The sequence below is a fragment of the Halyomorpha halys genome, unplaced genomic scaffold (genome assembly GCF_000696795.3).
Source record: "Halyomorpha halys isolate HHAL.00 unplaced genomic scaffold, Hhal_1.1 Scaffold477.1, whole genome shotgun sequence".
NCBI classification, from domain to species: domain Eukaryota; kingdom Metazoa; phylum Arthropoda; class Insecta; order Hemiptera; family Pentatomidae; genus Halyomorpha; species Halyomorpha halys.
Genome location: NW_027113379.1, coordinates 211246 through 237967, shown reverse-complemented (window position 1 = coordinate 237967; position 26722 = coordinate 211246). Strand labels below are relative to the sequence as shown.

Genomic DNA, 26722 nt, shown 5'->3' with positions numbered 1-26722 from the left:
TCTTAAAATATATACAAACAAAAGAATAGACAAATGAACATAATCAGACTATCTGAACATAATCAGACTATCTGCAAAAAAAAAAAAAAAAAAAAAAATTCTAATAAAATAAAACTAATTATGGAATTCAGGAATTTTTATTTATGACAAAATAAATAACAGGATGCTAAGATAAAATTGGTAATCAAGTGTAATCAAAAATGAAGTTAGTTATTAAATTTTACTCGATGTGTTTTACTTTCTTTCTAGCAAGATCAAGTTTTTTAAATACGATTTTGCATTAATTCTTCAAAAATTTAGTTAAGAGATTTCATGCCTTAAGAATATGCCCTAAGGTATTACATTCTCTCATGATGTGAACAACAGTGAATGGAACCCCAATAGAGACCCATTGTTTATTTATACCTAACATAAACACACTTATGCCTTCAAAGAAGGGGTTGTCTTTGACAACTTCCGTCTGTTGTACTATCTTGCGGTCATTCGATTGAATTCCTTCTCAGCGTAAATTCGTAGAATTGTCACGTATTTATTCAATAATAAATTACTGTAGTCATTACGGTTTATATTGTGATTAAATATAAGATATAAGAGTATATGTTAGGGCAGTGACAAGTAAATGTAAATAGAGAGACGGAGGGGATAGTGGCTAGCGGTAGGGTCCCGTTACTCGGTGGGAAAGCTGCCTGCGCTGGGGAACTGCGCGGAGGTTCTGCTGCGCTTCAGTGTGCCCTAAGGACCTGCGCTGTGTGTGTGTTTGTGCTCTCTCTCATCTCTCTGCCCTCTCTCTCAGGTAAGTCCTCTCTCTCTTACATCTCTAACCTCCGGCTACTCATTTTTTTTTCAAAGACACGCATAACCTTACCGACAGATAGAAGAATAATCTATTTACCAACACGTGTGATACTGTTTATCACCTGTTGAATCAGGAGCGGGAAATCTATGAGCGTGGTTATCCTTGACTTTTTATCCAATCACATTGCCCACTGTGACATTAGCGGTCCACGATTAAAGAGCCTGAGTAACCAGTCCTAAATGTTTTTTAACGACTCAAAATCCAGAACAAGTTCAACTTAAACAACCTCTTTAGATAAAATAATGCCTTACAAAAATATATACCTAAGCTGGTAGTGCATCTGAATTTCCAAAATGTTTAAAATATATACATAATGATGCTATAGCCAGTCCATTTTTTAATCTAAAAACAAAAACCACATTTCGCTATTGTTCCAGATTAGTGATAGACAAATGGTTCATTTGACAGCCCAGGCCCGGGTTGTTTACGTTGTCATTACATTGTATATAAACAATTGGCAGCGAAGGATGGAATTAGACAATACAAAAGGATTTATACACTTATGATATCACTTTGTGATGTGCCCGTGATGTAAACAGACGATAATAACACAATAGAAGCCAATGAAATAATCCGTGGTGGGCCTTTTGATGTAGATTGATAGAGTACTTTGTGATGGTTCCGATTCGTTTTGGGCAATTATTAGCCAAATAGTATATAGGCAGTGAACAAGTTATCTATGACGTTTACTAATTTTTTTTTAAATTGTTGATTATTTTTGCCATTTTTTTTTTACCAGTTTTAAAACTTCTGTAAATATCTCTTACTTACTTCGAGTTGAACAGATTGGTAAGGTGTCTGTCGCATTGTTTAACCGATTGTCAATAGCAGCAAAATTGTTTTAAAAGACACCATTTGCAATCAATAATGTCAATCGATTGTTACTGGTTAAGTATGGCAGCTCACAAATAAACAAAACGGGGTCATTGTCACTCTTATGGCGTTGGTGGCAAAGGTGCAAAATGGCGAGCTACTTTTTGATTAAAAGTTCAAAGGTTATAATTTTTATTTAAAAGAAAATGAATCGAAACCTGGAGGAAAGGAATGTATTATTTTCGATTCGATTAGTCGATTGCTCGGTACGCTATCGATGTTGGAGATGTCAGGACTATTTGTTTACTTGTGATCAGGAAGCTATATTCGACTTTCTGCGAATAATCGGCCGAATATTGAGAACTAGAAAAGCATATCCTTTTTTCTAAGGTCAGTGAAAGTTAAAATCTTGTAGCCATTACTGGAGTGTGGGAAAAACTTCTTAATTGGCCACATCGTTCTCCCAGCCTTGCCTTGCGTTCAAATCTCCTGACCCCCTTTGGTCCAGTGCCGCATCTTTGTGTTTTTTTTGTATATGAACATTCCCGTTCTCATCATAGATGTTCTTTATTAACATACTTCATTTTTTTTTAATTTTGTTTTCAAATTTAAAAAGTACGATGCACAAAAAGCAAAAAAAAAAAAAAAAGGCATCCTTTTCTGTAAATTTCAAACCGAATAGAATTCGTATTACTCTTCATTAAAACAATTAAAACGCAATATTCAATAATATGAAGAAGATGGTCAGGGTTGCGATAAAAAAGAACAAAAATAGTTAACAACTATTTATTTATTTTCTCGCCCGACTTAGTAGAGCTTCATAAGGGCTAAAAAAAATACAATAACAACTAAGAATATTTTGAAATAGTGAGATAATAAGATACAAAAAGGCAAATTAAGGTAGGGTTAATATTGTTTCGAAATAAGTAAATAGAAAATTATATACAAATAAAAGGAAGGAAGAAACAAAATAGTATTACTATATATATCTCAGGAAATAATGATAAGAATAACACCATTACGTAAACTATAAGGTTAAAAATGTACAGGAAACGCGATAAAACAAAAAACAGAAAAGAAGAATTTAACATATTAAAATAAAGAAGTAAGTTGAAATTAAATAAAGGCCGTGAAAGAATAAATAAAAATAAAATTAATAATAATGATAAATGAATAAAGTACAAATCAGGAACAAATTTAAAACAACAAAATTAAAGAGAAAATTTACTCATTTATTTTTAAGTGGGACGAAACGTTGGAAAATAAATAGTTGTTAACTATTTTTGGTCTTTTTGACCGCAACCCTGACCAACTTTTTCATATTTGAAATTTTACGGTGAATTATTTATATACATAATGTTCAAAGGTATTTAAGCTAAGATTAAATTGCTAATTGGAACTAATGAATAATAATGAATCTAATAAATCTTGGGTGTTAAATTTAAACGAATAATATGATAGGCAAATCTACATTAATAATTCTCCAATGATTATTCGGTAGATGCAGGTGTTCTTAATAGTAATGATTAATTAAATAACACTATTTTTTTAAAATAGCTTTCCGTCATTGTAAGATTTTATTTACAACAATTCAATTTTATTATCTTCACCCATATGTTTTCATTCATTTCCACTCTCATATTCAATTGGATTATTATTTCTCTATTACTTTTACCAACCTGTTGCTTTATCTCTTTTAAAGTACTTATGTAATTTATTTTATTAAAGTTTTGATTCAATATAATTTTTAATTATCATAAACCGATCATTATGTATTTCCTTATATATATTTTATTCGTCTATTATTTTTCGTTATTTTTCTCATCCCTGGATTAACTTTTAGGATTATAATTAGCTTCATTAGGGTTCGATATCAAAAATATTTTGTTGATCTCGAAAAATAAAAATTTCAATTGTTGAATAGTATGTATCTAAGCCATTTGACAATTATAATTATCCAACAAAGAATCCAGTTTCGCAATTATTGCCATTTTTTTGTGAAAGTGTGACCCGCATATTTCTTTTAGATAAGCTTTGTACCTTTCACCCCTTTTCTTAGAAATATTAATGTAATTTTAATCTTGTCCTAAAATCTTACCTTGTAATGGACTAAATAGATTACAATCTCAAAGCATAAAGTTATACTTGAGGACTTAACTACTTAATATAAAAACATTTCCATCAGCTGCTGGGATAGCAACGTTGTTCCTGTTAAAGACAAAGTTGAAATCACTAAAAAACTAATATTTATAAGTAAAATCAATATTTATTAGTTCGTAAAATCAATAGCTTTAAATTGAATAATACAGTAATTTTATTGAATTTATGTATTGTAAATTAATTATTTTATTTTATTTATAGCTCCAAGAACATCTTAGATAAGTCTAAGTTTTATGAGGCAAGTGTACTCTTACACGAATTTTCAATAATATTTTTGTCATGAGTGAGATTGTGATATTTTCATATTGAGATTCTTATCACATCGTGCATTAACATAAATATATTTGTTTGTTCATTCTTCATTAGGACTACGACATTCTTTACTCATTTTTTAGTGAGTCCAAGGTTTCACTAAAGTTATGGGAAGGAAATCTCGGTTCCGAGTGGAGTTTTGTATTTTTGCTGACCACCTGCTTTCGTACTTCCTTCAAAAAATCCTATTAAAATAACTTGTTATCATGTAGGTGGGAGTAGATAGCTCATTAGTGTGGCACTGTGCTACAAACTCCGGTTCGAAACCGGCTGTGGCAGATGATTATTTTCTGTTCCATTGTAGCCGTGGGTTCGGGAGCCCTCCAGGGTTCACCCAGCCTCATAAAGTGGGTTCGCTTAATTGGGTAAAAATCTGGCGGTATAGCCTGATTCCGACCAAATCACCTCCTTGCGCAACCATTGGTCTAGTAACAGTACTTACAAAGTACTACACCCCTGACCTTTTCATAGGTTTTAGCGGTATAGATTTTTTCATCATGTAGGTACCCAAATTTTCAAGTTGTTGACAATAGTTGAATTTACAATGATTGATTAGAACTTCCCACTTGTTTTTATTTTTAATATACAACTATTTTCGTATGTTTTCCTTTCCTAATTATTTATCAACATTTTTTACGTTAAAAATGTGTACAAATGCTATTTTCTTTTCACAAAATAAACATACAATTTTTTTTTCTGCAAACTGTTTTTGCTTTGGTTATTTTTTAGTTTATACATTTCGTACCTGCAATGAAATGTATATTTTTTTTGTTAGAAATCGATTTTTTTTTTCGTTTCTTTCAATAATGAATGTACAACTTGTATTGAAATTTAAAACGTACATCTAAACTTTTATTTTTATTGTTTGCGTGGTTTAAGTTTTCAAGTTTATTGTGTCTTGTTAGTTGTTAGTAATGAGCATTCATACTTACACGAGAGTTCATGACGTTTTAGACCAACATATATCGAATACATTGACATGGCGGTCAACACAACTTGCGGGGCATCCGAGAATGCAAAGAATGCCTTTCTACTTCGGACACGTATTCCTTCAAAACCGGTCCCGTTAAGGCAGAAGGTAGCATCAAGATGCCTGGTAATTATTAATCCTCTTATGACTATGACCAATTAGTGGTCAGTATAATTAGTTCGATAATTTTTAAATTGGTACAAATCGTCGTATTATCGATGAGGGAAACATGCATAAATTATCTTCAGATTTTTCTGAATTTATAATCGATTTGAAGATAGTCAAGTTAAGAAAAGGTTTCAGACATATGTTGGTAACAGGGAAGAATTGAGCTCACATTGTAAGAAGTGTCTATCGTAATGACAAGATGATGTATAATCAGAAAAAAAACCCTAGATGATACTCCAAACTAAACAAAACAATACATAAATAATTGAAATTAAATCGGTACCACTAGAAACCAAGAAAGGTTCTATAGTTGGTAAGAAAGTACTGTTTTTCACAAACATTATACAAGGAATAGACGTGGTTTGCAAATTTTTTTTCTTATGACCCCCTTTCTACTAATTTTTGACATACGGGGGGTTATCCAGAGGTGACCAACATATTCTAACCATGGTGGGGGTTAAAAGTTTTTATTGAGTTTGCTTGGGAGGTTCAAGTTTTCATTTCGCGGGACCGCCACAGAAATGAAAAAGCCGACCCCCTAAGGTCGGATTCGACCCAAACGTGGTTAGCAACTACGCATTACCGCTAGTATTCCTCCCCCCCTCCCTGATGCAATCAAGGGCCATTTTATTAAGAATGTATCCTATGAGGATCGCGCGTATCTCCGAATTCAGAGTCTATGCATGGCTAATGTAGTAGAAAATAAATTCTCTACCCGCACCCGGATTCAAACCTGTGTCTGGGCCTAATGATAATGTGTTCCTAATTACTAAACTAAAAAATTTCGATAATTGTGCTAGCTCTTCAAATGATTTCTGCTTGTATTTGCGAACAGAGAGAGGTTTAATACAAAACGAGATTCCTATCCTTGTCTGAATGATATTTATTAAAATGTCTGCATCATTTAGAAAAAAAATAATGATAATACTAATTATTCTAAATGGGCATTCATGTCACAAGACACCAACTATAGGATTAAATATAATATGATGAAGCATTAGAATTAGTTCTTCATGGTTGGACTAGAACAAGCACTTAGGGTTTATAAAGCTTAACACAATACTCCCAATCTACCTGAGTGACTAGTAAAAATACAGAAGGTCCTGGCATCTTCTTAATCTTCTTCGGCAAAAACTCTTTGATCAAAAAATATCTAAAATGGTTATCTTCGTCTTTTTGTAATGCTGTTGTGGGCAGAGAGCACTTCGGCACTTCTTTAGATACGTGATAGTATTCCATACTTTCATAAAGTTCATTTTTTTCATACATTTTAACACTGTCATACTCTTTTTAATTTATAAAATGGAAAGTTGTCTGAAATCAAGAAATATTTTAGAGGAACTATCTTTTATCTCATTTTTCAAAATTAAAAGTATAACTGAAGGATGGTCGACAGTTATGATTTATATCGATTAGTTTCTGGTTGTGATCAGTAAATATATTTTAAATCTAAATTACTTAAAAAAAAAAAAAAAATTACTAAAAAGTACCATTCTTATATTTTGTTAGATGTTGGAACCGAAATGAATATTTAACAAATTCTACAAAGATTCCTTAAAAAGTTTGTTTTGAATTTCGTGTGTCGCTCCTGTAATAATATGGTTAGCTAAGGATTAAAAAATATTGAAACTTAAACAACTGTTTTAAGACAGCCAGAAATGCGTTTCCATGTTAAGTTTAGTAGAAACCAACTTTTATAATTATTTGCAGATGTGTATTATATGAGCTAGGTTTTAGGTGATCCTAGACTTCAGCTGTTAGCTTGAACATCTAGAGAACGTCCGGAGGAAATATTTACTTTAATTTTTTTGGACGATTCCTAATATGTTTTTAAATAATTCGACCCTAGCTGGAGAAGTCCTTTTGGAAAAGAACAGAAAATATAGAAACCTATGAAAGTGAAAAAAAAATCTTGCATATTACTTGTACTACGAAACGTACGTTTTAATATTTTGAAAGAAAGAACATTGGAGCACACAGGAATCAAAAGAAAAAAATTGTTGTCTTAAACGAATATTAAAAAATTTATTTTTTATTACACTTACCTTGAAGTGAGTTATTACTAATTAGAGGGCACTGACTTCAATGGTACGCAATAATATTGAAGTTTGTGAAGGACTTAAATGATAGTTAAGTAAATAAACAGATAATGAAAATGGTAGGATTAAATATTAAGCATATAAATAAACATGTTTGGAACGAGTGAAAATTAGCATATTTAGTGATAAGTAATTAAAAAAATGAAATAAAATAAACACATATAAAAGTGATAGTTATATACAAATAAAAATATACATATAAAAAGGGTTAATGAATATAAAAGTATATTAAAAATATTTAATAAAAAACCTTAAATCCGAAAATTAAATAAAAAACAAAAATCGTCCACCCTCCATCCTTGGATTATCTCGCTTTTTTTTTTTTAGATATGCCATAAAAATTGCAGATCACCATGATCGTCCTCGAAACTTTACATTGACATCTACATTTTTTTTTATTTTTCTTTTCTTTTTTTTTTAAGCTTAGTGTTATGATTCCGAATAGCGTTTTAATTATTTTTTATTTACTGATATAATAAGAGATTAATTTTTATAATAAACTATTGTGTAATGATTTTCACTGTTTTCAGTTGTTCTGCGACGAAATTAGATCCTTTACAGATAGTATTCTCTTGGAATGTGAATAGTAAGACATAATCGCATACGCAGCAATATAATTCGTGGTAAACACTTTTTTGCAAATTTACGATTTATCGTCCTTCGGCACTAGTAGGGTTAAACATTTTATTATTGTACTAAAATCTAAAAAAAAACAAAGAAAACAAAACAACATAAATTGTAATAAATAAATATGTAATAAAATATAGATTTAAAAAATAATTACTTTTCGAAATCATATAATAGCAAAATGACAACAAAGGGAAACTATTGGATCGGAAAATATGACATGCCAATTCCTGTGGTATGAGGCAAATAGAAGATAGAACTTTAACGATATTATTAGTATTCGAAATAATTTCTGTTCCCGTCTATATACGTCTACCTACGCCCAAATAACGCTTTACTTTTTTCTATTAATTAATTAATTGATTAATTTTATACATTATCTATTTATAACGTTATTTAAGTTTATTTTGAGACAATATTCTGTTAGTTGATACTATTTTTAAACATGTATTGTTTATTTTCAAAATAATTTTTGTTAACTTAATTATGTCTCCCAACGGCCGACAAAGTTTCTTTTTCCTTGTCCGGAGAAACGTTTTCACTTTGACTCAACCGGCTTAAAAAATTAAAATGTTATTTCAGTTTCCGCCTGAAAATTACTGCGCAATTGGTTAGTATTTCTTCGGGCCTGTAACGAACAAACATACTCATATTCTCTTGTTTATACTGAGTGTTGAAAACTCGATTGACACCCGCCATTTTTTCTAGAGTTTTGAGAATTTCTGAATGAAATTTGGCAACTCTTAGTTTTCTAGAATGAAGTTTCTTTTGGTAGTGGGTAGAAGAATCCTTCATTTAAAATTTTTGTTGAAATTTCTCAGTTAACTGGAGAACTAGAAGAGGTTAAGAAACTCCATTAATAACTGAGACCTATTGAATTTCATTTAGTAATTCCCAAAGCTATGTCACAAATCTGAATTAGAATTTATTGTAGCATTGTAGATAATATTGTGCCTTCGTACAGGTTCATTATATTTAAATCCAACATACAGATTTTCTGTGAACAAGCTGTCAACTAGATAACTTTAAATTTTTTTAATCGAATATAGTCCGGGTGGGGTCAAAAAAACTCAAACAGTAAATGATTATACTATTTTTATTGACCCAACGTTTCGCCCCACGTTGCAGGGCTTCGTCAGGGCTAAAAAAGATACAAACACATGACATAGTTACAAAAAATAAAAAACATAAGTGGAAAATAACAGGGGTAAACAATGAAAAGTAAAATATAATAAGAAAAAAAATAAAGGTTGTAACCAGTAAATGAAAAGGGTAATAGTAACAGATAGATAAGAGATAAAACGAGAGAAGAAATATTAAAGAAAGTACAAATTAAGAGATGAAAAAAAAAAAAATCAAATGATGAGACAGAATTCATACCTGTTTTGACGGAAGTCAAAGTCAGAGTGAGCCGTTGTTATTGGGAGGAGTGGGGATGGCAGTTTAGCACGCCACAATAACGTATATAATTTTAAAGTAAACATTTTAAAAAAAAAAAAATTTAAATTAGGTAAACAATAAATGGTATATACATAATAGAGGGGGAGAAAAAAAAATATATATAGACAGAAAAACAAAGGAGAAATAAAGTATAAAATAATGGGATACAATAAGTGATTAAGAAAGACAATATACCAAATGAGTGGGGATACAGAGAAGTGTAAATGTAATAGAAAATTAATAATAAAGTAGTTAATATAAGTACACTTAAGAAGGTAACACACGAATATAAATTAAAATATAAGATACATGAATATAAATAAAATATAATACAATATGAATATAATTAAAAGATGAGATACATGAATATAAATGAAACAGGAAGGATAGTAAATATAAATTTTATATTTCTATAAAATAGGGGGTGACGGTAGCAGCGTGTAACACGCGTCTTCCAACCCATAGATTGCGAGTTCGAGTCCCCGGCCCTATCCGGGATTTTTTCAAGCTTATAACTATACAACACTCACTCATAACCTCCCCCCGGGCATTTGTGAGGCCAATGGGTAGCACTAGTGGGGGTGATGGACCCACTCTATGAAAACCACTTCAAGAAATAACACATTTAGGAAATACATCGTGCGAGGCCTTAGACTTCCACGGTCTGTCGCGCCAATAAACAAACAACATAAAAATAGTGGATTTTTTTTTTTTTTTTATGTTCAACCTCAAATATTACTCCTGTTCTGAACTGTCCCCTCTTTTTTTACGCTATCTGCATCGCTTTGCCATCATTTAAAGATAAAATATTTAAATAGCAGTTATACATTTTACCAGAAACATTATAATATTTTTTGAATGAGTTGATATCGATATCTGGAAGGCCATGGGGGCAGGTTCTCAGGTTGCGGCAACCGGTTATAGTCTTTTTGACCCCACACATTTCGCTCCTTTGACCTACTCAAGCCAATTTTATTCCTCAACTATAGCCGAGGAATCTTAAGTATTTTTATTGTATTATAGGTCCATAAACTTCATAGGCGGTGATTACGTTGATTTATTACATATACATTCATTTTGTTATGAATTGTTACTATTTGCTTCTTCAATATCTTGTCCTATTGTATACTTCAACTTAATGATCTGCTTATCCTTGATAGACAGATTCGCCACCTTTAGTAGAGAACTGTATTTCATGGACTCAACGGGCATCAATATTTACTAGATGATCAGAGGAGTCTCTAATTTGATGGAACGTCTGAATTTTACCTTTAGTTATTCTTTTACCTACAGTTCATCCTAGGTTAGATCCACACTGGTGAGAGGATGCATTTAAGACATTTGCTTGTTTTGAAAAGTCAGTCTGTGTCCTCTATCACAAGGAAATCACAGGCAGTGAGTAAGCGTATTATCTTGCAGGAACAAGATGCTAAACTTCCTTCCATGGGACCAGGACATACCGAAACATCGGTAAAAGTAATATTAATTCCGCATTCTAAAAAATACCTTACCATTTTATTTCTACTTCATAAACTTCGATCTTTACTTTTTAAATGTTTATTACCTATAATCACAATAAATTATTTAAAATGAAACGACTGAATTCAAATAATTAACAAAAAGGTTTAACCAGAGGATCGTACGATGAAAATATATCAATATTTACTAGGTTGTGGGAAGAGTCTCTAATGCGTTTGAATTTGATTGAAGGTCTGAATTTTACCTTTAGTTATTCGTTTATCTGCAGTTCATTCTAGATTAGATCCACACTAGTGAGAGAATGCAAGGATGAGAGAATGAAAATGTAAGGTAGTTCAGCTCTTTTCATCTCAGATGATTTTTTGGACGCCACCATCTTTCCCCTCTGTTACCTTACTAATTATAGCATGTTTCTAAAAGAAATTATCTGTTCTAATAAGTTCATTATGTTGTTTATTATCATTTTATTTTTGGCTCCCCTCTACCTACGCGCATGATTAACGATGAAATATGCCTCAATAAACTACAGTGTGCTTGCACCGGGAACTGTTGCGTTGTATACCAATTTTGAACGAAAAGCGTCAGCAAGATAGAAGCTTCTATACTCTGATAGAATTCTAGTAGAAAAGACTTCCTTCATGAATGGTCTTACTTCAGGATGAAAACCAGAAGATTCGACATGGAGGAACAGTAATTTTCCATATGTTTTCCCAGGTGTCGCCAAGAGCTGTTCGGCCTTCTTGGTAATCACGTTCCCTCCATCTTTACCACTACCAATACCTGTTGCATGCACATTGATTTTAATAGAAAAATATTTGCAATAAAAAATCAATAATTGGACACCTTTTTCATTTATTGATGTATTAATAAAAAGTAACATAATACGTAACATACTAATAGATAACATATATGAATTCAGAATTTTTTTTTTTAAATACTTTTTATTTATTGATAGATATTACAATCTGCCACACAGTTGTGGGCTATAGGTAATAGTGATGAATGATCACATTCATACTAAAATAAAATAAAAATAAATAAATGAATGAAAAAAAAAATCTCTTAAAATATATACAAACAGAAGGATAAACAAAATGAACATAATCAAATAATCTGTATGAAAAAAATAAATAAATAAAATAACATAATGATAAAATTAAATAATCTATAGTCACATTTACACTCTTATATACAATATCTAGACAATCGACCTGAGGATCCCTGAGCCCACTCTATTCCCCCATGTGAGCCAGTGGAGGCTGAGAAATTTCAAATTTTTGGAATCTGGAAATTTACATTTTTTTTTTGTATATGTTTCCAGTTCCATCATCGATTGTGTATAGTTAGGAGAATTTCTTCCGTTGATTAGTCTCACTGCTTAGACACGCTAAAGAAAGAATTCGTTAAGTGAAGGTAAGGAGAAAATCCGTCGAAAGTTCGTGTAGCAAACAGAATGGTCCATGGTTTCATTTCGAAACTGCTAATTATTATTGTGTATAATTAACTAAGTAAATCCCCTCCAAGACGGATCTAAGTTCGTGATTCCAACTAAGCTGTAAAGATCACAAAACAAATACTTATAGGCGATTATATAAACAAAGTTTGGACAGTACCCAGCGCATCCCTCTCGCCGCTTCACTGGTAATGAGTAGTGGAGGCAGCGCATAATAAATATTAATAATAATTTTATTGTTTCTGAATCGAATGAGACCATCCCCATGAGTTAGGGTTAATAGTTTAAAAGTTATGACCGATACTCGACGTTGCTATCCAAAATTTGGGTGTACTCTGTAGAACTCGATTTTTACTACCCCGACAAATTTATTAACAATGTTTCATTATTGTCATTATTGCTGTTCAATGAGGTCTCCAATTTAAATCTTTATTCCATTACAATGAACCTTATTAATCTCTGGTCATTAATAAAACTGACTTGTAATGTTTGGCAATTAAAAGAAAATACGATGTGTGATTATAAAATATTTCTTGTCAACATTTTATTAATTTTTACAACTTTTTCATGACTTCGATTACTTCAAACAATTATGATGAATTATAAATCAATATGAATACTGCAGAGTAATTTCGGTATTGTATAAAAGTTAAAAAAAATTATTTTGACTTTTTATATCTCAAGGTTGTTAAACAGGCGGTTCCCAAGGTAATGTTTTCTGGCCCTATTTGTTTTGAAATTTAATGAAAACTGGGTAATTATAAATTAATACTATCCATTATTGCCACAAATGTATTTAATTGTATAACATTTGTTGATTATCCTACCCATATTCTTGAATACTCACTCTAAAATTTAAATTTCTGATATGTACCAGTTGCACTAAACGCACCAATATTCCATTCAAAAATCAAGTTCAAATTTTGGGTATATCTTATTATTTTTTGGCTAACTGACACATCAGTTCTTGTCTTCTGAGTTATTTTTATCAACACACACATGACTCAAAAATGTATATTTTAGATTTTCCTTTCGATGAATTTAAAGATTTTCGGATTCCTTTTAATTAGTAAGTTAGTTAAAGAACGGAAAGGCCGGCGTTGGCTATCTGTGGGCCCTATCCAATGTAATGAGAATTATCTTATCCTTCGATCTGAGTCACGGTTTCGATGGTGGTTTCTCGTTTCCAACTTCGCAATTTCCCGCCTCTTTTGAAATTTCCTAAGTGTTTTCCAGCCCCTTGTATGTGAAATTCCCTTTGGTTATAATAATAATAATTATAATAAATCATTTATTTCTGTGAAACTATTAATTTGTATTGTTTATTTCAACTTAATCGTAATGTATTTAATTCTAAAACATATTTGTTCTTTTATCATAATATGACTTTGTTTTATTCATAAATGAACTCTTAAATTTATTTATATATATAAATAATTTACCGTATTAATTCAAGTTATGAAGAAGATGGTCAGGGGTTCGGTCACAAGAGAACAAAAATAGTTAACAACTATTTATTTACCGACGTTTCACCCCACTTAGTTGAGCTTCACCAGGGCTGAAAGATGCAAAAAAACAACTAAAAATATTTTGACATAATAATATAAAATACAAAAGGTAAATTAATGTAGGATTAAAATTATATAAATATCAGTGAGAACAAAATAATATACAAATGAAAGAAAATAGTAAATAAGATAGTATAAATATAAAATAGATAATGATAAGAATATAAAAAAATACGCAAACTGTTTGGTTTAAATGAAAAGTACACGTAATAAACACGTAAAATAGAAAAGTAAAAATGAGAAAACAAAATTCAACTCTCTAAAAAAACAGAAAATAAAGAAGCAAGTGATGATACATAAAAGTTGAGAAAGAATAAATAAAATAAAGTTAATAATAATAAATGAATAAAAAACAAATCCGGACCACCCAACTGTTTTCTGTTCAGGTCAATAATAAACTGAAAAAAAGGAGATATAAAAATATGATAATATTAGTAACGTCTGATTTAGGAGATTGTATTTTAGCTTTAAATTATTTACTTGAGAATTTGATATTACTTTAGATTTTTATTCGTTTATTATTGTGAAAATATTTTAGTATTTTAATTATTTAAAATGTTTAGGTCGAGTATTTGAATAAATAATATTAGGCATTTGAAAAATTTATCGGTGTTAGGCTTTTCTCAGTGGATACTTCGAATTCTTTGTAGGGTTAAGTTACTGGGAATAGGATTGCTTCCTCGTACTACTCCGACACATTGGGACGCCTCCTACACCAAGTACGAAAAACATAGGATACTCTATAAGACTCTTTGGTTTAATGGAGTATGCATGTAATGAGTTTGAAACCTATTCATATACTAGAACATTCATGTAAATGTAAAATGTTTTACTATGTTGAATGTTATAAGTATAGGATTATGAGCCACTCTATTTAAAGTCATGTTAAATGCATAAGAGCTCCTGGCGGATTTTCTGAGTGACTTGTTTTATAACCTTTCCTTCCAAAACTTCATGTTATTGTTTACTTCTAAGTTTTGATTAAAGTAATTTATTACAACATGCCTAAATTCAGAGAAAAGTGGAAGTTGCGTGGAAGTTTGGCTACTGAGTGTCTTGTTGATCTTCTAACTTGTGAGGAAGAGAATCAAGATGAACTAATTGACAACAATCATTACACTATTATTATTGTAGTTCATTGATTTGTTAGTTTTAAAAAAATCCTAACACAATCAAAACACAAACAACGAGCAAGTTACTTAACACAACAAGGAAAATGGTGACGAGCTCAGCTGGTCTGTTGCGTGACGTCATTCTCCATTTAACTCTCAACCATGTTATAAGTTATATCGTATTAACATAGTAAAAGAAGGAAATATTTCTCCATTACCCCTTTTATTCTGTGAAGTCATAAGTTTTGAGAATATATTTAGAAAAATTGTATTTTTATGTTCAGTATAGTTAGTAACGCTTTGTAAGGTTTAAGTCCACTATAAAAGCATGAAAAAAAAACAACAACATATATTTGGTTTGTACTAAAAAAATATGAACTTTATTATATTCAACTAAAAAAAATTGTCGATCGTGCAACCATTTTGACGACTGTTTCAAAATGTGTATTTGGAATTTTAATTATTAATATTATATATATAATCATAAAAAATACAAATCCTTCATCAGGGATTGCACAAGGTTTATTGAATGTTATCGTTAAAATTATTTAGTTGACTTGATATATTTAATTTTTTTTTTTTTTACATAATTGAAAGCTCAGGTGAAGAAATTAATTTATTTTGTTATTTAGGTTCATAAAAAATGCCTAATTATGTAAATATCAAATAAATATATATATACACACGCACACACACACACACATTCATTGTAAATATACACATACAGCTGTGTGCTGTAGTAGGGTATCAGATCGGCTTCTTTGTCTTATCAAGTTACTAGTACTAGGCGCGGCGCGGCATATTCAGTATCGCCTTGCCCGTCCAACAAGGCACATTCTTTTCCCCGTTATTTTATGTTCTTATTCGTCTAGTGATAACCAATAATTATTTTGCTTTCCTGATTTTGGAAATTCATCTTGTTCTGCTGAACCCTGACAACAGTGAGTATCCAATTTTTTTTTTTTAAATTGTTTACCGCTTCTATTGCGAAACGTTTATTTAGCACAGATAAACAAATTAAAAATTGCTAAGAAACGTTTAAATAGGTCGTGAATGATATGAGGCTAGGTTAGTATCGTGAGTTTAAACGGTTTTACTCATTTATGTTTTGTTTTTAACGTATAATATCGATAAAAAAAATGTACAAGGTTACTATTTATATTTTATTAGTATTTATATTTTTATATTGAATGGATTTTTACTAATACACTGTGCTGATTAAATTATTTACTTGTCAGAAATTTTAAAGAAAAAAATAATTCTTAATTGTGTTTATTGTTATTATAATTTTTTCTTTTTTTTTTTTATGAATTCTTTTTGGTAGTTTAATTGTTTAGTATTGATTAGATTGGTTTATCATTTCTCTCAAAAATATGTATAATAATTATCCTACATTAATTAATAACAGTTAATTAAATTTAATACTAGTTAACATGCATTAAAATTATATATAAATCTTCCATTTTTAATTTTTGTCCAGTTAATTTTATTTTATTATAATTACAAAAATTATGCACCAAATTATATTTTTACTTATATTGTTAGTATAATTGATATAATTTCTCTCAATCTCCTCTGTTGGATACGTCCTCATTTGAAGATGGCTTGGTATTATCCAAATAGAGCATAGGCAACTGTACATTTTTTCTTTTGGAACAGTCCTATATTTATTTTTAATATTTTCTTAATCTTTACCGTATTATTTGTCATTTAATCATTCACAATAATTGGCAAGATTAATTAAGTAACCAAATATACATGTTTCCGTATTGTACATTAAATTTAATTTTCTTATATTGAACTTAAAATCACTTAATGAGATCATCAAATTTAGCTTTATCGATATTAATCAGAGAATTGTACTTAATATGAGAAATAAGCTCAGAGATTTTAGCGTAGTATTGATATCAATGTTGAATTAAGAAAATGGGGCTTAAAGTGACTCTCACAATTGCCAGACTTTTTATTACCGACTTAATTCATATAAATTAATATGGTAATATGATTTTTAAAATTGTATTTTATTTAATTATATAATTTCAAAATTATCAGCAGTTTTTTATTCTTAAATGCTTAGTTAAAAATCTGGCTATTGTAGGGCTTATAATTGGGTACGAAACAAATACTGTAATTTTCAAGTGATGTTAAACAAATGTCAGAGCGACGCTCGAACTAATGTTTGTATGATATAATGATTAATAAAATAAATAATTATTGTTATTTTAACTTAAGTGTTGTCCCTGCAATGCATTCTGCTTATCCTTAAGTGGATATTTGTCTATAATGCAGCGAATAAACGGAATTTATTGCATTGTTTATTTCTACGCTGAACAGGTGGTTTTCCATTTTAGTTATTGGATGATTTCTTTGTTTTTCAATTTTGTTAGCGTGGTGCTAATCCGAGTATGGTATAACAATCCTATGAAGTAATGAAATCGAAATCAGGCATTTTTAATGATGGACTCTATTTTTTCTATAGAATTGTAAATTTAAAAGTTGCTAACTGCACGTATGAAGTTTATGATTAGAACTATATTTTTTTATGCATGTAAATTTAGAGAATTGAGATATTTTTTGAGAAAAGGTAAGTTTTTCAAAATAAATTTATTGAAACATCTATTGCTATTGGGCTACAGAACAATGATCATAAAAATAATTGAACTGAAATATAACGTTTTCAAGAACGCTTTACGTTGGCATAAGTTATTACGTGTGATAACTCAATGGCAGGCGAAAGTATTATTAAATTACAACTTACAACACAGGAACCTGAAATCAGGAGAAGTAAAAGTATAAACGACTTCTTTTTTCTCTCAAAATATTGGAAAGTTTCGAAAATGATCTACTTAGCAACAATTTAGAAAAAATAAATGATAATTACAGTCTTAGTGTCAAATATAGTTACATTATTACTGAAAAATAATTCTATTCCTTATGAATGGTTATTATTAAAACTATCCATAATAGTAAAACCAATTAACTATTTATTAATGATATAAATGAAAAACGTTAAATTAATTTTGATGAATTTTACAGCATTATATGTGTAATAAAAGTATTTAAGGATATATAATGCCTATACGCCTGAAAATTCTTTAGTTTTTAAAAATAAAAATTAAATCTTAGATATCAACAACTTCGTTTGTAATCTGGGAAAGTTTTGATTTCTCCACATTTATTAAAATTAAAATCTGTATAGCTAAAACCCATGAAGGGTCAGGGGTTCAGTACTTTGTAAATAAGTTAATAAACCAACGGTTGTGCAAGGAGGTGATTTGGTAAGAATCATGCTCGACCGCCAGATTTTTACCCAATTTAAGAGGCTGGATGAACCCCAGGAGGGCTCCAGAACCCACAGGAGTTGACTCACGGCCACAGTGTAAAAGTAAACAATTTTCTACCCAGCCGGATTCGAACTCGTGTCCTTTTTAGAGTTTTTATTATAAAATCTAATATATTTATTTTATACAATTTTAATGTCATTCTAACCATACAAACGAAAAAGCATCTATACTCTTTACTTTACTCTAGGTTTAAAGATTTTTTTTTTTTTAATTTCATTTTAAGTCATTTATTCCAATATTTCTAAAAATCTTGTCACTCAATTCATTTTCAAAAACTCTTTCATGCTAATATACATTTACTGGACTATTTACAAAAATTTTGAAATACTTAAAGCGAACCCTAAAGAGAATATTTTGCCTATTGCAGTAATCAGTTCCGAAGCTTGTGCAGCTGTCAGCGGTTTTTCGTTGCTTATTTCCCCTAACCTCAATTTCTTTCTGTCTCTCTTTTTCATTCCCACACCTCTGAGTTCATATCATGTTTTGAAACCGAACTTTACCAATATGTTGAGCCATATCTAGGATAAGACGGCTTCATTAATAAAAAACGCTATCAGTTCTAGTCAGAGACTGGAGTTTTAAGAAATTTTATATTTTTATTATATGCTTTCAGTGCATTTAGGCGCAGTATATTTTTTTTATCATTCATTATTTATTTAAACATTCGTATGAAAACTGTTTTTATTTTATTTTTTTTAATATTTTATATTATAGTTGAAGGTTTATCAAGATTAGAGTATATTAATTTATAGAGAGAAGATAAAATAATCTTTATTTATAAAACGAATTTAATATTCTGAATCGTGTAATAAGTTTATTTTTGGCGTAATTTACCAGAGCCAGAGGTCGTTCAATTCCGCCTGGGAAGGTGGACTTTTATTTCATGGCGTTCCCACAGAATAAAAACTTGGCCCATCCATTCTAGTTAAACTAAGTTGCTTACCCAGTATAACCTTCCTCCCTCCCTTCATAAATCCAAAATTAATGGATAGGGAGTAAACAAAAAAAGTTTACTTGAGCAGCTTTTTCCTTAATATTTTATGTTTTTTCGATAATTATAATTATGATATATGAATTAAGGTATTATAAAAACGAAAATTACTGCTATATTATAATAAAACAGTTTACATATAATCCAATATTTTTTTTTATGACATTACTTAATAGTATATAGTAATCAAGGTGTATGATTTGAACATAGAGGTTCTCTCTGTATATTCACTTCAACTATCCTAACTTGAATAAGTTTATTAATGAATACGGATCAAAAAATGTTTATCGTGTCAACTTTGTTTTTGTTTTTTTTTGTTAATCACAAAAAATTGGTGAGGATATAACCAATTTTTAGTGATTAATCCAAGTGCATGAAACATAAGATTTAGATTCAAATTTAACGCGGGTGGAACCGTGGGGAATAGACTAGTTTAATTATAGGTCTTTTCCCAAAACCACTTTTTAATGTCAAAAGCAAGCGTAATATGGTGTTGGAATGGAAAACATACTACGCATGCTTCTGTCAGTTTTTGACTCTCTTAAATGTACGTTGGAACTTACCTGATAATTACTTAACTAAAATGTTCATAATTGCAATTGAAGTATTGGAACTATTTTGAATTTACAACACAATCTTCTTGCCTTCTTTACTGCGTAACTCAAAATCGAGTCAAAATAGAATAAATAATTTTGCTGACCTTTTTGTGGTTTACCGATTATAAACAAAATTTTCAAGTGTTCATGTATTTTTTTCTTATGATTTTAGTTTTAATTTTTTATTTCACCAGTTTGGATTCCGAACATTCCCACTCTATCTACAACTACTACTATCCAGCAATGTCATCGTGTAGTGGACGTAGTCTCGTCTTCTTTGGAGCGCGGAATGTACTGCGCGGGAGTTTTTTTCGATGTAGAACAGGCTTTTGATCGAGTCTGGCACTAGGGACTGCTTTACAAACTCCGTAAATTCCTACCTCCTACATACTTTCTCATCATTCGTTCCTTTCTCATTGATAGATTATTCCAAGTACACCACAATGGTTCCTATTCATCCCTCTATTGTCAGTCCACTGGTGTTCCTCAAGGTAGTATCCTCAGTCCTATCCTCTACACCGTCTATACAGCAGACATTCCAACCAATCCTAACATTATCCTCACCACGTATGCCGATGACACATGTGTGCTCGCTGTTAATAATAACCCATTAATTGTATCCCAAACTCTCTAATCCCATATCACTGCCCTCGAAGAATGGTGTCGTAATTGGAGGATTAAGATCAATTCCAACAAATCCCATCAAATCACCTTTACCCTTCGGCGTAAACCTACTAACTGCCTTGGACTACATTTGGACAAACGATTAACCTGGAATCCTCTCACAAGACTGAAAATACAGGAAACTGCACGTCGATTTCGACTATTACATCACTTACTAGACAAACGGTCTAAACTTCCTACACATTACAAAAGACTGATCTATATGACTGTAATAAGGCCAATCTGGACATATGGAGTTGAGCTTTGGGCTCCACTAAACCTTCGAATTCCTCGTATTCAATCCTTCGTAAAATCCTCAATGCTCCTTACTTTGTCATAAATAAAATCATACATAAAGACCTTAATATTCCCTATGTAACCGATCTAGCATGAACCAGATATCACTCCTTCCATTATAAACTCCCTAACCACTCAAACCCCCTAGTTTCTAACCTTGCATCCTCTTCTATTCCTGACAATCCTCCGAGGCGCCTGAAAAGAAGATGGCCACGAGACCAGCTAATGTAAAATGTCATTAGATTGCTACCAATGGGTAGTTTTTCTACACGCCTGTAACAATCCAATTTAATTTAGATCAGATTTACTAAATGTATTATAATGTACAGTTGTAAATAGCAATAAATAAATATTTAAGAAAAAAAAATTCATTATTTACATATATGTGCCAGTTTGAATTTCACATTTATACGTGTTTATATTTATTTGTTTTGTCTTCTATATTTTTCATACTGTTTGATATCGTAGTTTTCTTTTAACATTCTTTTATTCTAACATGATTTTTTGTTTCTGAAGACCTGAAATTTTTGGCGAAACTTTGACAAAATAAAGTAAGTATCGCTTGTTAGAAGGACGTCATGTCCGAGCACCTTATTGCGAGATTACCTGAGTGCTCAGTTCAGAATGTTACGGGTTCGAATCCCACCTAGGTCGCTCAATATTTATTTCTCGAAGACCTGGAGCTGTGTAGTTCTTCAGTGAAAGATTTACTTTATTAGTGATCTTCCTGACACTATCCCCTCCTCTTAATTATAAAATTACGTGGTATTATTTATCATAGATTAAAGAAGACTTTGACACCCTCACTACGGAGCTGTGGTTTATTATTCCCAATGCATAGAATGTTTAAGAAAGCAAAAGTATGTTTTTACTTTCTTAAATGTTCCATATTTATTGGAGATAAATTTTGGTTCTCAGAAACTGGGAACTCATATATTAAATGTGTATGATATTATTACGACAAATTATATATAATCAAATAATGAGAAAACATTATTTAATTATACTTATATTATTTATGTTGTGTTTTGGTGTTAGTTAAACCTTTGAATGATAAACATTTTTTTTTACACTCACGGATTAACAGAATCCTTTATCGACTTCAATGATTAATACCTATTAATCATTGAAGTCGATAAAGTTCAGGTGAATCACTTCAACCAAGTGTAGGTTGGATGATAACTTCCATCTCCCTTGGATACGGGGGCTTCTTCAGTCTTCTTTTTATAGTACCAGCATCTGGTCCTAGATAAATTATTGTTTATCTTTTTTTTCTGTCAAGAGACGAAAAAAAAAACTTTTTATATGATACTTGTAAGCCTGTTGACATGGTGTGTGCGTGTTTGTTTTTAATATAAACATAGTTATTTTAATTTGACTAGTAAATTCTAATGTTCGAAGTTTTCTAAATCTATTGAATTTATTTAAACGATGAATTTTATTGGTATAAATTTAGTTTTGGAAGAAAATATGTTGTATGATTATTAGTATTAAATACATGGAACAATCTTAAATATTATATTTGACTGTGAAGTGTCAAACTTTAGGTTAATTATTTGAGATTCTTGTAAAAAAAGAGCTTATTACTGATGCATTTCTTTATAATTTAATTCCATTTCTTAAATAAAATAATAACAAAAATTAAAAACAATTCTATAATTAATTTATTCTGTTACTTTCTATATTTAGACTCTATTTACAACTGATGCCGTTGTTTCTAATCTTTCCAATTCGGATAACAACTGACTATTTGTGTTCTAGAAAACATTACTATCAAACCTTCTTAACCGATTTTCTTTTAATGAAGGGAAACAATAATTCACCTATAAACAATTTATATTATTTTTGGAAATATTTGTTACATAAACTACGATTTTTTATTAGACTCTGTATCCCGCAACCTTAATTTAAATTTATTAAATTCTATATATTCTTTAGAATAGTTTTAAAAAATATATAATAATAATTTGTTATCTATTGGGAGCTTTTCAGCCATGGTTAATTTTTAGATATCTGAAATTAACTAAGATATATTATGCAAATATATAAATAATACGTAATGTACATAAATATATTATGATTTATGATAAAGTTAGAAAAGTAATGTCGGATTTTGGTTATTGTAGATAGTGTTGCAATTTTTTTTTTTTTTTAATATTTATTTATTCCTATTTACAACTGTACATTATAATACATTTAGTAAATCTGATCTAAGTTAAATTGGAGTGTTACAGGCGTGTAGAGAAACTACCCATTGGTAGCACTCTAATAACATTTTACATTAGCTGGTCTAGTGGCCATCTTCTTTTCAGGCGCCTCGGAGGATTGTCAGGAATAGAAGAGGATGCAACATTAGAAACTAGGGGGTTTGAGTGGTTAGAGAGTTTATAATGGAAGGAGTGATATCTGGTTCGTGCTAGATCGGTTACATAGGGAACATTAAGGTCTTTATGTATGATTTTATTTGTGACAAAGTAAGGAGCATTGAGGATTTTACGAAGGATTTTGGTTGTAAGGATTGAATTCGAAGGTTTAGTGGAGCCCCAAAGCTCAACTCCATATGTCCAGATTTGCATAAAAAAAAAAAATAAACTGCAATAATTTAATATTAAATTAAATTAAATATAATTCAATGGCCTGTGGTGTCTTGGCGGTAGTTCTCACTTTTCACGTTTTGAAGGAGAGTTTTCCTTGCAACTTTTATCGTCGAGTGCTTCGCACACCCCTGTATTCTCAGAACGTGGCGTAATAAATCGTTAGAGTGTTTGCCTAGGTTCCAAATAAGGCTGCTTCGTTGGTTTATCATTATTTAATTTGAAGAGATAATGTAAAGACAAAATATAAGGGTTTTTATTTTAAAACTGTTTATATTTTAGATAGCATATACATGAATATACCTTAGATAGTATGGTATCTATATATCTATGGTATATAGTATAGCAATAGCGAAGCATTACCAGGTCCGCTAGTTTATATATATATAAAATAAAAAAGGTTTAATAATGGCTTGTAAATCTGTACTTTATGAAGTAAAATCTAATGTATTATAAGTAACAAAACTTTTTCCTTCTATAAATTATTACACAATGAATGCATGAAACGATTCTATTCCATCATATCCTTTGCTGAATAACTCTTAAAAGCGTTCAATAACGTTCCTTTATGGAAATTGATCTAGTCGTTGCTGATCGAACACTGTCAACGTGATGGACAATCATCGTTTTTTAGCTACGTCCAGTGTGTTTGTATTCCGCGAATTTGCAATCTCAATAGTATGGACGCGCCGGTCACACGTTGGCATGTGACGGCCACTTGATGTATCGTAGGATAAACAGTACGCTTGTCAGTATTCTTTGCAATATATCACATTCAAATAACCTCGTATCTTACGTATTAAAGCAGCTTCAAAAGGACGCTTGAATGTATGGCGAGAAAATCAACTCCCAAGGTTATTTGGGAACATAAATTAGCGTAACAATAAATATATGTTTCTGTTCGAGTCTTTTAATGTTCTTATGCACAGCTGGGACTCTGCTGAGACATGCAATTGGGATTTAACGTCGTGTTTATATTAGTTACGATATCATATATTTTAATTGGACGACAGATTTTTTAAAAATTGAGTTCTGCTATATTTTTTTTTTGTAAATACTCAAAATTAAAGAATAATATAAGAACCATTATGAAAAATTTGACAATCGAAGCTATTTTATTAATGTTCAAATTCGTGCTAAATTGAGAAAGAAAAGGTATTTGAAGAAGGTTGAAGTAGTGGTGGGTGTGAACTCAATTTCTATTTTATCTTATCACATATTCTAATGACTAATATTTAACTCCGTTAAATTATATTTTAGGTAATTCATAGCTACAAAAGGTTTTTCGGCTTAACTGAAACTAATAAATTTTTTTTCAATGATCAGACCGATTTTTAAGTTTCATTTTAAGGTAATTTATTATTAACTTTTGACAATATTGTTAGCTTTACGAATTATGTTGAACAAAAATATTTGAACCGTTTTATTATTGAGAGTCCCACCACTATTTATAAATATGATTTAATACATGATTAAACTGATTCACTATTATGCGTTTTTATTAAAATTTTTTTTTTATTTGAGCAGCCTTTTTAATATCAATTATTAATTTAATCTATAGTTTATTAATTATTTAATTTTATGGAAGTCGGCTACTGAGTCTTTATCAAATTATAAATACGAATTGATTTGTTGGTAAGGGGTATAGGACAAGTAGTAATAGGTACGATAAAAAATTATCTGTATATGAAAGCTAAAAAAGTGTTAAAATTTAACGACACAAACAGTCCTTAGTAATGATTGGTTATAATGGTTCAATTTTTTTTTTCATTTTATTTATTTAAAAAATTACATCCAATATAGTCCGACAAAATGACATCTATCGGTCAGAGCCAAAATAACACATAAAAATGATATACAAAAGTGAAATACAGTTTTGATAATTAGATCGTTGTGGAGGCTATAAAATTTTTAAGCTAGAGAAGTACAATATGAATTGTACTCAAGTGGTACAACTAATAACTTAATTAACAACTACTAAAATGAAAATAAAGTAAAAAATAAAATAATGATTATTATAAAAATTCAATTAAATAAAAATAACAGAGGATTTGAACAATAAAGCTGCAAATTTACAATTAGTGAATGAATATAATAATGAAAATAAAACAAGATGATACAGAATATGATAAAAATGAGGATCAAATAATATCTATTACTAAGCACACACATACATTCCATCAATTATTGAGAATCATAGAAGTAAGAATGTACCCAGTTAAATTTTTTTTTTTTTTTTTTTTTGTGGTTGATTTGTTTATTAGTTCTGGTAAGCGATTGAACAGATATGGTACCATATAGCTTAGAATACGTTTACCAAATCTATTGTTATAGGGTGGTTCGATAAATTTGATTTTTTTTTCTATAATTTTTTAAATATATCATTTCTTCTCTATATAAACTATTATCCATAAATTTTAAGACAATTCTATAAAAATAAAATAGTTTAGGTGGTAAAGTACCAACGATTTTCTGATTGATATAGTAGCTTCAAAGATATAATTATTGCTGACTATTGAAAAAATAAAAATGATATAGAACATTTTGTCAATAAATGGGATAAAGGTTCAAGTGTAATTCACTTCGTAAACTGTTATCTCATCTACATGAGGGGAAAGATAATAATCAGTTACTGTGTGACTTGAAATAAACATAACAGTACAAACAAACAAAACCTTCCCACCTGTGTGACGACTTCGTGTCCGATCGTCGATTTCTGAAACACCAAATTAAAAATTAATAATTTTACCTTGGAATTATTGACATATTTTTACACTTTTTTTTCTGGTTTTATATTTTCCATATTTTATTTCAATAAGAGCAAAACGTTTAAACCTAATTAAACATTATAAAATACTATTTAGTTGTCGATTATTATATTACTGTACAATAAATAACTAGCTATATACATTATATCTCGGTTCGTCTCTTCAATAAATTAATTAGAACCACAGTGGTTAGAAATCTGTATTTTTTCGAGTGGAAAAAAATCTGGCAAATACGATCTGTGATCCATTGTAAAATAATTTTAATCACAAATAAATTTTCTTTAGGTGTATACATAAATTTAAAATGAAAAAATTAAAAATCAAAATAATAACTTTTTAAAATAAAATAAATATATAATCCGGTGAAGATAGTTGACCGTAGATATTTAAGAGAAGATGGTCGGGGGGGGGG

General features: G+C 30.0%; 1 protein-coding gene across 4 annotated transcripts in view; it reads left to right on the top strand.

Moving 5' to 3' along the window:
* Positions 1-689: 689 nt before the first annotated feature.
* The window catches only part of LOC136796629 (inaD-like protein), a 189903-nt gene continuing 163870 nt past the window's right edge, over positions 690-26722 (top strand). For 2 of the 4 annotated variants that reach the window (XM_067050908.1, XM_067050906.1), the window contains exon 1: positions 690-793. The gene's annotated coding sequence lies outside the window, so the exon portion shown is untranslated. Of the gene's footprint in view, positions 794-15857; positions 15999-26722 lie in introns of those variants that run through there. The other 2 variants (XM_067050909.1, XM_067050907.1) reach the window with 1 other exon arrangement.